Here is a 13626-nt window from a genome sequence, read left to right as displayed (position 1 = left end):
TTGGGCATTTGGTCTAGTGGTATGATTCTTGCTTAGGGTGCAAGAGGTCCCGAGTTCAATTCTCGGAATGCCCCCAATTTTTATTTTTATTTTTTTTAAACGCATTGATCCACGCTTTTGCTCACTTTTGGCAGATTCAACCTTGTTATATAAAGCTTTCAAACACACCGAAGCTCTGCGAGATTACAAGTTAAGCGTAGTCAGACACATAATTACTTGATTTCATTACCCAAACTAGCTGTCCGGTTCTTAAGCGGACTGGAAGCGGACATGAGAGAGAAACGAACCAGATCAGTTTCGTGAATAATTCTTTATGCTTGGTAGGTCTCCAGGTCAACACCAAAAATAAAGAAAAAGATAAAAAGGAAACTAACAAGTTTGGTCAATTCGTCTACCACTCTTCACCAATAGTAACAGGAGGTTCGAAACCTCAAAATGGTTTCGACTCTAAAAGATTTTACTCTCTATATATACAAAGGATTTTACTCTCTATCTTTATTTTACTCTCAAATAGCACAGGTTAAAATGTAAAAGTTGAGAACTCAACCGTAGAATCCAAATGTAGTTAGAATTAATTCAAAAGCTCAAAATCAACCCCAAATTTAAAATTGATAGAATTATATAAACTACCAAAAAAATTAAATGGCATCCAAAAGCAATTTAACCCATCATAACTCTGCTATAATCTTGTCCAAAACGCATATCGAGCGTGAGATTATGGACTAAACAGCTAATTATATGTATTTCTATAGCCATAGTTAGCATCATAGTCGTTTCCCATGTGACCAACACTTGACCCATGTTGCTCTCCACCCTCACCAATACTGTTACTATTACGAGTACTAACATCTTGCTCTCCTACAACACCATAGCTCCTAGGGCAGGCATAAGAGCCATCAATTCCACTATAACCACCATAGCCACGACTACCAACAGCCACGCTGCCACCAACACTTGGAGTGCTCCATTGAGATGCTAATTCATATTTTGTATTAGCATTATATGATGTAGAGCCATAGCCAAGTCGATTGCCATTACCTGCAAATAGAAAAATAACAGATGTGAAATGAGAGAGAGAGAGAGAGAGAGATTCTACCTAAAGAAGAATAACTTTCGTCATCTGTGCTACAATTTTGAGTTGTGTCGTCATCGTGCATGAAAGGTTGTTCACTGCAACAAAATTAACATAACAATGAATATTTGAATTTTTTATCAGGAATATAAAAATGGAATGATAAAAGAGAATTTCTTACAGATTTATAAGTTTTGGACAAATTCTTTTATCATGTTGTCCAACCTGACCACATCCACTATATTTTCTGCCATGATATTTTTGCACCTTTCTGAGTGCTTTTTCCTTTAATCCCTTAAGCCTTTTTCCACATCCTTTTGGCCTCACATGATTCGGTTCATAAAAACTATTTTCCATATTAGAACCCTTTTTTCTCGAACCTCCTACACTTGTACCACAACCAAACATTTGACTACTCGTTTGACTACTCGTACCACAACCAATCACCAACTTATTAATTTCTACAAGTGCACTCTCCAAAGCATCGGTATACACTTTTGTTGCTTCTTTACTTCCAAGGGCCCTGCTAACTACAAGTGCATACATTTGAATCAATTCACTCCGCTTCATTAGATATGATTTATCATCTGTGATCTCCATTCCACCATCATCTATAACTATCCTTGATTTTGCAGTTTTACACCATCGCTTTAAAATATACTGATCCGACAATTTATTAAAGTCATGCATCTTATTCAAATAAGCCAAAATATGTCTACAAGGGATCCCCAAACTCTCAATTTTTTTGCAAATGCATGAAGCCAAATCTAAACTTTTCTGATAAAGAATTTCCCGAACTCTAGACTTCTCCACCATTTTATTTTGAACTTTATAAAGATGACAGTCGTCATTTTCACCAATAAGCTCAAATTTGTAGTTGAAGCTCATACACAACTCTTCTTGAAATATAAAAAACAACTCAAATGTATAAACTCCAACCATGTGTACCAAGAAATGGTGCAACATTTTCATTTTATGTTTCTCAATCATATCTTTGTGATCAATCATCAACTCTTTATTACGCTGGTGCACAAGTCCCCTACCATATTGAATCATAAAATTTACCAATGAATTCTCTTTGTTAACATACCTCTTGAAGAATGCGTGGGCACTTTCTGCTCGTTGGCTACTTGACATACCAGCTGAGAAAATATGGTTCACATGTGCGCGGGCACCCATCCTGACCGGATTTCATACATTGATATGTATACATTGATTGTTAACTCCAAATAAAGGTGCCAGAATTAATCCGTATCAATTGGTGTTGTACGTAGTGTCAAAGATGACTACATCACCATAAAACTTGTAAGCTCGTCTAGACGCCGCGTCGGCCCAAAAGCAATGTGTAATTCTTTTTTCATCATCTTACTCCATCTTAAAAGTGAATGAAGGATTTTTACCTTGTTCAAGTTTTAAGTACTCGTGAAACATGTCTCCATCTTGCCCCTTCATCTCATTACGCTCATCCCTACGAAGGTTATTTAAGTCTCTTTCTATAAAACTAATATGCTCAGTTCCCCCTGACTGCACTCCAAGAAGACTGAACTGTTGATGTGGCAGAATATTTACCATGCTAAGCTGTTGACTTAAGCATCTTTGGGCATCAGAAACTCCACGATGAGATCGTAGAAGGTGAACTCTTCGTGGTTGCCAATGAGTGGCTATGCCCTTCAACGAAAACACTAACCATGAAAGCACCAGACGCTAACTTTCGTAGTGCGATTTTTGCTCTACAATCTTCTTTTGAGTTGCCTCGATGCCTTTTCGTGTAAATGTCTACTATTAGTGAACATTTTCCTTGTTTGTAACATACGTACTCCTTTCTTATGATCTCGTCATCTTTCTTCCTCTCCAACCAACTCCGAACACTAAATCCAGCTTCTTTCACGTAAGTATTGTAAAAACATTTAGAATCAACTAGTGTCTCAAAAACTTGACCTTTTTTTCGGCTTGACACTACATGATACTTGAGGAATATAAACCTCAATATTTTCTCCACCAATACTTTCACTCTGTAATTCGAATTCTTCCTTTTCCATTTGAGATATTAAGTCTGCCAGTAGAGATTGCACCAAAGGGAGACAAGTGCTCGTTCAAAATGAAAGCAAAATTTTTTTTTTGGGAAAAACCGTTTGGGCAAAAAAGTTGGGGATGACTTGTTGAAGTGTGTTGGAAAAGATTGTAAATCCCATTTTTTATTAACTAGATTTTGTTGTTCCGTTATTTTTTTTTTCTTTTTATCTTTTTTCCTTATTTGTGTTTGACTTGGAGGGACCTACAAAGCATAAAAAAATTACTGATCTGGCTCGTTTCTCTCTCATGTCCGTAAGCGGATAGTCTGCTTAAGAACCGGACGGCCCAAACTAGTTGAAGAAATAGATTGAATAAAAATGAATTTATTCAGGCATTTAACTATGAGTGTGATTTGAGCCGAGCTAGCTTGACTCCTTTTATTACTTAGCTCAATTCTATTTATTTTTAATTTTTTTTCCTGACGTGGTGTGTCCTACCACACAGTGTTGCCCGACCACTAGGCATTTCTCAAGGCCTCAAGCTCACTCATTTAGCAAACGAGCCAAACTTGAACATATTTTAAAAATCAATAATAAAACAAACCTAGCTTAAATAAACCTAAGCTCAGCTTGTCCGGCTTGGTAATTTTTTGGCAGTGTAAAATGATTGAGCTACTCGGGGCTTAGAGCTTCAATTCACACCTTCATGGCTTTGTCGGGGATATATTGTTCACATAGTGTAAGAGTCTAGCCTTAACATATTTTCATGCTTGTTAGTAGCGAGCCAAGCCTGAGCATAGTGAAGCTTCAACTCTATAACTATTAACTAGGATCGAATAACAAGCCTAATATTGACTGACTACTTTGCATGACAAGTCTGGTATGCACTGTCTTCTTTTGCATGTCAGCTGCATAAACTTTTTGTAAATGGTAATCATAGATGCAGTGCTTAATTGGCTCGAGGGTGAACCATGGATGAATCACTTCTCTCTAATGCAATATGGCAAATAATTTTCTCAATGATCAAAGTGATACAAAAATAGTATTACATAAACATATAGTTCATGACATATTATACCGATAAATGAAATCGATCACCGATAATAAACACTTTGTGAAAGCAAAATTTCATTATTTCAAGTTGAAACAACAAAGTAAACCTAAAAACACTTGAATTAGACAAGGGAGGGAACATGGTTTTGGCAGTTATCTAATTCCGTAGCTCTGTAGCAATAGACTACTTATTTGGAACATTTGTGATTTGATAGCCTCATCTTCTCTTTTAAACTTTCAACAATGTCTTTGAGAGTGACTTCTAAAGGAGTAAAGACAATTCCCAAGCTCTTTGTCTTTTCTTTGGAGACAATATAGGTTGGTTCAAAAGGCTTGCTATCAACACACTTGAGAAATTTATGAGATAGAGGATTTAAAACCATGAATATAGTAAATAATTTTGTTCAATGCATAGCATCTGTGAAACGGCCGGGTTGATAAAATCGCAGCATATTTCAGTTCAGTTCCAACTGTACTAAGAAATGCAAACACACTTTCTTTAGGAAATAGAGACTTACTTTTCAAGAAGTTGAATAAAAGAGTAAAACTCTAGCTTGTAGAATCTTCACAATCTCTGAATAGTGAGCAACTTTGTCAACTACACAGTACCTTCCATGTGCTGAAGGAACCTCAAATGCAAGAATATGTGAATTGACAACATCTCTAACATTAACCCATCCAAAAGTCAAGTTGGGATCATATGTTTCTTTGCATGCATTGAATATTGAACTATTAAAGAACCCAATATTGAATATAAAAAACTCACTGGTCATGAGAAACCCTTCTTTAATTTCTCAGATTCAGACAGTAAAATGTTTTTTGATAGAAAGATAAAAAAAACTAACCACGGCTGCAAAAAATATTAACCATACCATTTATCAAGTTTAGAATCATCGAAGTGCTTTGATTAAGTGTTGGCTGTAAAAGAGAACCAATCATCACTGATGGATGTATGGTAACCATGTCAATGCCATGTTTTTTTGCAAATTTCCAGGCAGCCTCTTCAGCTAAAGTCTTCGAGAACGTGTACCAAAACTGCTTAGTAAAATTAATAGGGATTAGTATTTTCTTTGCTCTTCACTGACCCTGTATTATGTCAATATTTACTTGAAACAGAATTTGGTGACAGTTATGGACAAATTACCGTATCATTGATGCCCCCAAAGCATTTTGTAGTGGCTTGTTCTTTATCACACGTTCAAAGTGATAAAGAAGTATTGTGGTAAGTTTACACAACTAGCAAGTTGTAAATTTAAAAATAAAATAAAATATATATATATATAGGCTAGATCTTAGAAGTACATACTTATTTTAAAGTTAAAATAAATACGTAAGTAAAACATCACCTAGAAAATGAATTCAACTCTAGCTTTTTGTGGGTATTACCTACATACCATAAATATCATCTCTACAAAATGTGAGCTCATTTGGAAACCTCTAACCTAGCTAAAAATTGTTGTCATCTTTAAAAAGAAATCTAACGGTCTAGAAAATAGTATTTTTGCAATCATCTTTTGTCTAGATTAGAGATTTCCAAATGAGTTGAAATTTTGTAGAGATGATGTTTATGGTGAGTGGATGATATCCACAAAAAATTAGATTTGAATTCATTTTCTAAGTGAAGTTTTACTTACGTACTTATTTTAACTTAAAATAAGTATGTACTTCTAAGATCGGGCCTATATATATATATATAGAGAGAGAGAGAGAGAGAGAGAGAGAGAGAGAGAGAGAGAGAGAGAGAGAGAGAGAGAGAGAGAGAGAGAGAGAGAGAGAGAGAGAGAGAGAGAGAGTTTCATATATGTCATGATAAACAGGAACATGCAAATGAAAAATGTACCTTTGACTCCTTATAGAACTCTTGATCAGAAAACCACGTTTCATCAAATGTAACTTATAGAGTTTTAGGTTTTTTGTTGCACTATACTGAAGCCATAGGGAAGATGTCACAATCACCCTCTTAACAGAACGTGTTTTTGCACAAGCAGAACTAAGAACATTAAGTGTTCCCTTCACCGCAGGTTCAATCAGTTCAGCTTGTACCATGGAAACAAATAATACACATAACGAAGAAAACGCGTAAGAAGAAAATCACTCCATAGCTTTTGCAACCATCTCAAATGACAAGGAATACAAAATAGCTTCCCTTACCATTTGAAAGCTGAGAACCAAAGAAACACATTCAAATCTAATAAGCATGTCTACCATGTAAAACAAGACATCCAACACAAACTTAACATTTGCAATCGGTTTAAGGACAGGGTGAGTTTGCTTTCTCGATTCCATTAAATTGTATTCATCAACTCAAAAGCACTAAAACCTATACAAGTCGAGAAAAAATAACATGAAATATACCAGATTCAAAGGGCCTAAAAAATTAGCTTATCAGAATTAGGTGAGTGATAATGGACTAAATATTGCAAGGTTTAAAATGATATCATTGCTTGAAATGAAAATGATATATCTAGATCCAAACAAGAAGCTTCTTTGCAGCTTTTCCACAGTATACAGGTAGGGACAAGGAGTTGTACATTGTGCACAAGAACAATACGACCAATCGTCACACCGACATTGACAAGTCCATGAAATCCTCCTATCACAAAACTAATCAATTGACCCCAAAAGAAATATACTAATGGCAAAGAAGATGTTTGGAATCTAGAGAACTCAACTCAAACAATATCTTTTTAAATATAAGCCTCGAAATTGTAGAATATTGATAAGACATATAACCAATAATCAGTCCCGAAAGATGGTGTTTTTACATAAGATTTCTTCATGGGCACTTGAGCTGAGTTCTATAATGCAAAAGCATAACAAGAATGGCACATGACTAATTAAATGAAGCCTATAAATCCTCTCAATATAAAGGAAAAAAATTAAATTATAAAGCCTCAGAGTATAAACTAAAATAAACCTCAACTTAAGAAACCCAATTATTTTTACTGGTATACAGCCTTAGAATTGTAGAATATCAGCAAGGCATTACAGCCAATCAGTCCTAAAAGATGGTGTTCTTTATATCTGATATCCTCATAGGCACTCAAACATGCACTTCAACATAGTGAATTGCTAAAGAAATAACTTAATTTGAAACCAACATAGCCACAATCAGATTCATATAGCACATAGAAGTACATAAACACAAACATTACTGATAAGTGCCCAAATATGCCTATTTTTATATATTATTTCGAGGCCTTATCAATCTTCTTCTATTTCTAATTTCCCCATATTCACGTAAAATAATGCTTTTTTATTATTTCATTGTGAATTACTCGTTTTCATGAGTCCAACAATATATTTGCATGTTTTGTGTGCAATTTATTGTGTCACTCTAGCTAATGTGACATTGATATATATATATATATATATATATATATATATATATATATATATATATATATATATATATATATATATATATTTGATTAAGTTTATTTGGAATTGTAGGCCCAAGTCCAAACATTAGAATGGACGACCCAAATTATTAAGTGACTTAGTGCGGTTGTGATCAAGAATATTGGATCAGATATTGTTTGAAAATATTCTTGGTATCTTTAATTGACACCAATTCCTATTCACAAAATCATATCTAGCTTTATATTATTTCCCAAGTTAACTTTCCTTGTTTCCTATCAATCATTACCACCAAATCATGCAAATCTTAGCCGCAAACCATACATATTTTTCCTTCCATTTTCATGCAAAAATCTTCCCCACCTAAATATTTTCTTTCCTTTCCATTATTATTAATTCTCAATATTCCCCATTCCATAAACACCATGATATTATTGGAGAAAATATTTAATGGAGGAAACAATTCAAATTGAAGATCAAGGACAAGTCGGGATTAGAAAGTTTCTACAATATTTTATGCAAGAGAATATTTTGCTTGGTATCTAAGTATATATTTTGTTACCATTTCAATTTGTTTTAAGAGGGAAATTTTCTTATTGTGATCACATTGTAAGCATATAAATAAAGGTCTTTAATTTGGAGAGGAGTGCATGAGGCAATGAATTCTTTAGTTCATTCTTAGATTCATTTTCTTAGATTTATTAGTAGAGATCAAAGTTTTAGATTAATAAAGTAGTTCATTGTAGAAGAAGAAGTTTACGTAAGTTATTTCATTATAAATAAAATTTATATAACTTTTTTTTATTCTACATGTCTTTTAACTTAATTTCTTTTCTAGGATTTCAAGATGTACGTAGTCAATATAAGGATTGCACAATTTTTCTTAGCTTCATTCATTATTGTTTTGCATGTCAAATAATTTTAGTTCCAATTACGGGAGTACACCTTTAGTTTTAAATACTTAATTAATATATTTCATTATGTGTACATAGTTTGACATATTATACTTAGGATTACTCTTTTGATAGTGTGTACACTACTAAAAAAAAGACATATTATGACGCATGTTTTTCATATATATTGACGGCTTTATTGAAAACCGTCAAGATAGGTATTTTGGAAAAAAAATTATGACGGCTGTTGCAACATTATGTCGTGTATAACACAAACGTCAAGAAAATATGATGGTTTTATGACGGCTGTTGTAACATTATGTCATATATAACACAAGCGTCAAGAAAATATGATGATTTTATGACGGCTGTTGTAACATTATATCGTGTATAATACAAGCGTCAAGAAAATATAATAATTTTGTGACAGATTTCCTAAACTAGTCAAGTTAAAATAATAATAAACCGGTCAACACCTTTCACAATTTTTAGCACAAGTTGTTGACCTCAATTGAACCGTCAAGACTTAAAAAAAAAAAAAAAAAAAACCGTCCAGAATAAGTGAACCGTCCAGACTCAAAAGTAAATATTGGCACTTGGCTAACTGAAGCGTCAAAAACTGAAAAAGTGGCAACTCCTCGTTCATTTATGCAAAATGACGAATATATATCGTAAGAAAACCAATGAAATTTCGAAATGTCGAACACCCAACCTCTCCCTTATCCTCTTTAAATTTCAAACCGAATTCACGTCATTCTTGGTGCGCCGCCCTAACAGTTTCATCTCCCATCCATCCGCCATTCTCCAAACCATTTTTCATCATCCGCCATTCTCCAAACCCTAACTAATTTTATCTCTTATATGTTTTCTTCTGTTGTTTCAGAGCTTCAAAAGTTTCAATTCGTTCACCAAGCAGTTCTATCTGCAAATGTGTCGCCAATCCAGAAGACCGGCCGGTACAGTTTCACACACCTTTTATTTCCCTATACGAGATTTTGTGTTAAAATATTCAAGTTTGGCTTTTTGGGTGTTGTTTGTGTTGGAAAGCTTTCAAGACAGGTGTTCCTCGAAATGCCAACATGGCCAAACTTCAAGCTGGTTATTTGTTTCTAGAGGTCAGTGGTAAATGTCATTTCTTTCCTGTTCTACTGTTTTATGTAGATGTTGGTCGTTTATTTGTGTACATTTTGGTTAACTTAATAGTTTTTGGATATGAACTACATCTTTGCTTGAATGGGGATTTCAAATTCATTATAATTTTTGGAATGTGGTTATTATATAATAAAATGTTTGTCGAATGTGAGCAATAGTTTGATTGATGTGTTACAAATTATTAGGGTTTGAGACTTTGAGGGTGTAATAAATGGGTAAGGGCAAACTCAGTTGGCTTAGTCATGACAATAGTGAATATGTCAATCACTGGGCAAGGTGGCGGCTGTGTTTGTATTCTGATTCTCTTTATTATTATGTGTGAGTTTATATCTAGATTAGAATCATTAATAGGAAACAGTGTGTTGTGTACTGTTGTTTATGTATCTTGTTGTGAAAGTGGGTTTCGTAAGGTGCTTAAGCCACTCAATTTTAGTTATATAGTTCTTAAGTACTCAATTTTATTTATTATCTTGCTGTAAATTTTTATTTGTATGACATTCTTATTCAAGTTTTGAGTTAGTTTTGCTATAAAATTTTGACTTTCCCGTAGTTTTCAAGGTTAATTTGATTCTCTATTTGTGTTTAATGGTTCAAGAGTTAAATACTATGGTAGGTACCGTTAAGATAATTCACTATTAAATGAATGAAAATGAATGAATCATCTGTTTGTATGGCTCTCCAAGTTGCTAATGAAGGAAAGGAGAGCAATGGCGACAGGGTTATGTGTTTGACCAGTTAGTCTCTGAAAAAGCGCATCCTTTGAAGGAAGAAGCAAAAGGAGAATCTCTGGAGCTATTGTGGATCTGGGGATTTGTCCACAAAATGCCTGAACTTAATATAAAACCTAATGTTGTCACCTTCTCAGCTATTTTGAATGTTTGCAAGTACACTTTTTTCTGTAATCCTTTTGAGTTAGTGTTATCACTTATTTCGTCTCGTCAGAAGTCATGTTTTTTTCCTTTCGTCGTTTTCTATGAATGATAGGCTCTTCTTATTTTTTTCAACTTCAATTTTTTGCAGGTTAAGTTTGAACAAGGATGGATGAAAGAAAGTCAAATCATGCAAACCGTTCTTGTTAGAGACATTTTGTGGGTATTTTTGGTTAAATGTATGTAAATTTTTGAAATGGTTAAATGTAATGGACTATGTTTTGTGAATGGATTATAAACTAGATCAAGAAATGGCTAGTTTGTGTGTGATTATGTTATGTTGTTTGCACTTTGCAGTGGAGTTTGATTGTATACATGCTAAATGATTTATGCAATTTTATGGGTATAATTTTTTTTGAAATATTTTTTTTTCCTGAAAATGTATATTTTTATGACGGTTTTTCCAAAACCATCACAAATTAATAGGGTTCTTGAAAGTTTTTACTGAAAATCATGACGGTTGTACTAAAATTAATGACGGGTACCATGTAAAAGTCAATATTATTTTTGTCTATTATGACGGTTTTAGCCATATTTTTGACATAAAATCTTTGAAGTGCATAACGGCTTTACGAAAACCATCATAAGTTTAATGACGGTTTTTGTAAACTTTTATGACGGGCTCTATAATGACGGTTGCTTCTTTAACGTAAAAATGTCATTAAACCTGTTTCATGACAGCTTTTAGCCGTCATTACAAGTCTTTTTTTTAGTAGTGGTATTTATTTTGCCATGCAATAGTTAAATTAAATTTAATGAATGTTAAAAAGGTGAAGAATTAAAGTTTACATTTTACATTAATATTTATTTCTAAATATAGATTTTCCGAATTAAATGCATCTAGCCATAGTTTAATTTGAGTTATATAAAATAAATTAAATCGAGAAAATTGTGCATAAATTATATAGATGAAACCTTGAAATCCTTGTCTTTAGTTATAATTGTTTAAGTCTCAATTATTTTTATAGTTTGTTTTCATTAATTAGAAATTTTACTACAAAGAAATATTAATTTATTGTTCTAGTTGATAAGTCATTTTAAATAGAGTAGAAATTAAAGTAGTCTCTGGGGATACGACCCTACTTAGCACTATAATATTTATTAAATATTAAGTATGAAATGAAATTATTGATTTTAAGTGCCATTTACAACGATATTGGCATTAACCAATCATTTGCACTCGATCAATTACATAACTAAAAAAAGGCAAATACTAGTTTAATTTCATTACAAGTGCCTCAGAATTGCAAAAAAATCAACATGGATTTAAATCCTATCAGTCCCGACAGATGGTGTTATTTTTTATCTTATTTCCTCATAGGCACACAAATCATTAAACTATGAGTTGCTAGCTTGTCCTTGTTAATCAATCAATAAGATATGGAAATAATTAGTGCAAATACATTGCCTCAAACCCTACATTACAATGTCGAAATAGTGGAACATGAATACGACACAAAAGAAAATGTAAGAATATGAAAAATCACTGAATTCAGTGTGAACCAAAAAACAATAAAGTGATTTGGAAAGGGGAGGAATAAGGTAAATGAAGCGAATTTGTCTTTAGAACATAGCAGAAACACTAATAAAGCTATAGAGTTCGGAAGACAGCAAAAGCTTAATACAAACCCATTTTTTAAGCAAAACAATAACCAGTAGAGATATAGACAATACCAAAAAAAAAAAAAAAAAAGTCAATACCCATTTCTTAAAACTAGATACCTATCACAAAACAATCATCAAAACCAAAACTATCAATTGTTTAACACCCAAAAAAAAATAAAATGGGGTTAGGTTCAATGAAGATGTGAAGATATGAAATTAGTAGTGTGTAAAAGTGGGTTTATAGAGTTACCCTAACGGCTCTAGTGATCACCAGATTGACCAACATATATGTTGAGGACTAGTTTCTGAATCTTAATTCCTTTCTCTCTGACACTTACTCCTTTTTTGTGTGTGTAGATGGATGATTGTCATTGAAGCCCACGACACTTACTCCTTTTGTGTGTGTAGATGGATGATTGTCATTGAACAAATAGAAACGTATCAAAACCTAATTATCCCTCAATAAGTAAAGGATGAGTAGGGTATCGTTCCACTTTTAAGTGTATGTTTATATGAAGGACATGACTGGAAAGGGGGTTTGAGGGATTAAAAACTATGATTATAGATATAGTAGATTCTAATGCTAAACTAAACTAAACTAAGTAAACTTATACTAAAGCTAAGAATTGGAAATAGGGAGAGAATATAAGAGAGATAGATTCAAGAGATTCAAATCCACCAATGCTTTTGATTTAATGATCTTTTGCTTCATGTTGTTCTCCAAGTAGATTACAATCGGGCAATCGAGTGAGTGCCGATGCCCTCTTTGGGTGAAACATCGTTAAACAATTAACTCTACTTCAGGTTGTTCCTATGATCATGTTACTAGTATCTTCTTTCCTTTTATGTGAGCTTGGGCAGCTATTCAATGAATCACCCTCTAAGGCAAACACAAGGAATACTTCCCTTACTCTAAAACACTACACAACTAGAAGAAAAGTAGAGAATAATAGTATAATATTCAATTACAATAAATAAAACTCTATTCTAGCATTATATTCAATTGCAATAAATAAAAACCTTAATCTATACTTCCATCCCCTGGTCTGGGCAATAGAACTAATAACTAAAAACATAAAGAACTAACCTGATTGAAGAACACCATGAACCAGAAGAATCATTAAACCTTAAGCACCGGCTTCATCTCCTCCCTTGAAGGAGAAGATTAGCCTTCCATATAGAAGGAAGAACACGAAGAACGAGAAGAAAAAGAGTCGAAGAACATAAGACTAGAAAGACTAATTTATTAAGACTCAACTAGTTAAAACCGATCTTTTATTATTAATCTCTCTCTGCCTCAAGTTTTGGAGACAAGATTATAAGTGAATTGGCAAATTACATGAGGCACTTAGGTCCTCTATTTATAGGGGTTACAATAAGCTCTAGAAGCATTCCAAACCGTCATTTGTTTCCTAATACAAATAGACTTCTTCCAGAGTCCAACTTTGTCTTTAAAACTGAGAAGGAATTGGCTATAGTGTCGATTCATGCATCTGGATGCACTATTCATGCATCCCAGACTTGATTAATGTGTCTGGACGCTCGATCCA

General features: G+C 33.3%; 4 non-coding genes and 1 pseudogene across 4 annotated transcripts; 1 reads left to right on the top strand and 4 right to left on the bottom strand.

Moving 5' to 3' along the window:
* The first annotated feature begins 2 nt into the window (after positions 1–2).
* TRNAP-AGG (transfer RNA proline (anticodon AGG)) lies at positions 3–74 on the top strand. The gene has a single exon. It is a non-coding gene; the product is annotated as a tRNA-Pro (tRNA).
* A 4584-nt stretch (positions 75–4658) lies between these two features.
* On the bottom strand, positions 4659–6183 carry LOC147487252 (phenylacetaldehyde reductase pseudogene; annotated as a pseudogene).
* A 649-nt stretch (positions 6184–6832) lies between these two features.
* Positions 6833–6923, bottom strand: LOC147487251 (small nucleolar RNA SNORD96 family). The gene has a single exon (XR_015203333.1). It is a non-coding gene; the product is annotated as a small nucleolar RNA SNORD96 family (small nucleolar RNA).
* A 167-nt stretch (positions 6924–7090) lies between these two features.
* LOC147487250 (small nucleolar RNA SNORD96 family) lies at positions 7091–7180 on the bottom strand. Its single transcript, XR_015203332.1, has one exon. It is a non-coding gene; the product is annotated as a small nucleolar RNA SNORD96 family (small nucleolar RNA).
* Positions 7181–11704: 4524 nt separating this feature from the next.
* Positions 11705–11796, bottom strand: LOC147487249 (small nucleolar RNA SNORD96 family). The gene has a single exon (XR_015203331.1). It is a non-coding gene; the product is annotated as a small nucleolar RNA SNORD96 family (small nucleolar RNA).
* Between the last annotated feature and the right edge of the window lie 1830 nt (positions 11797–13626).

This window comes from Coptis chinensis, chromosome 7, assembly GCF_015680905.1.
Source record: "Coptis chinensis isolate HL-2020 chromosome 7, ASM1568090v1, whole genome shotgun sequence".
In the NCBI taxonomy this organism is placed as follows: Eukaryota; Viridiplantae; Streptophyta; class Magnoliopsida; order Ranunculales; family Ranunculaceae; genus Coptis; species Coptis chinensis.
This window is presented reverse-complemented; position numbering and strand designations above follow the sequence as displayed.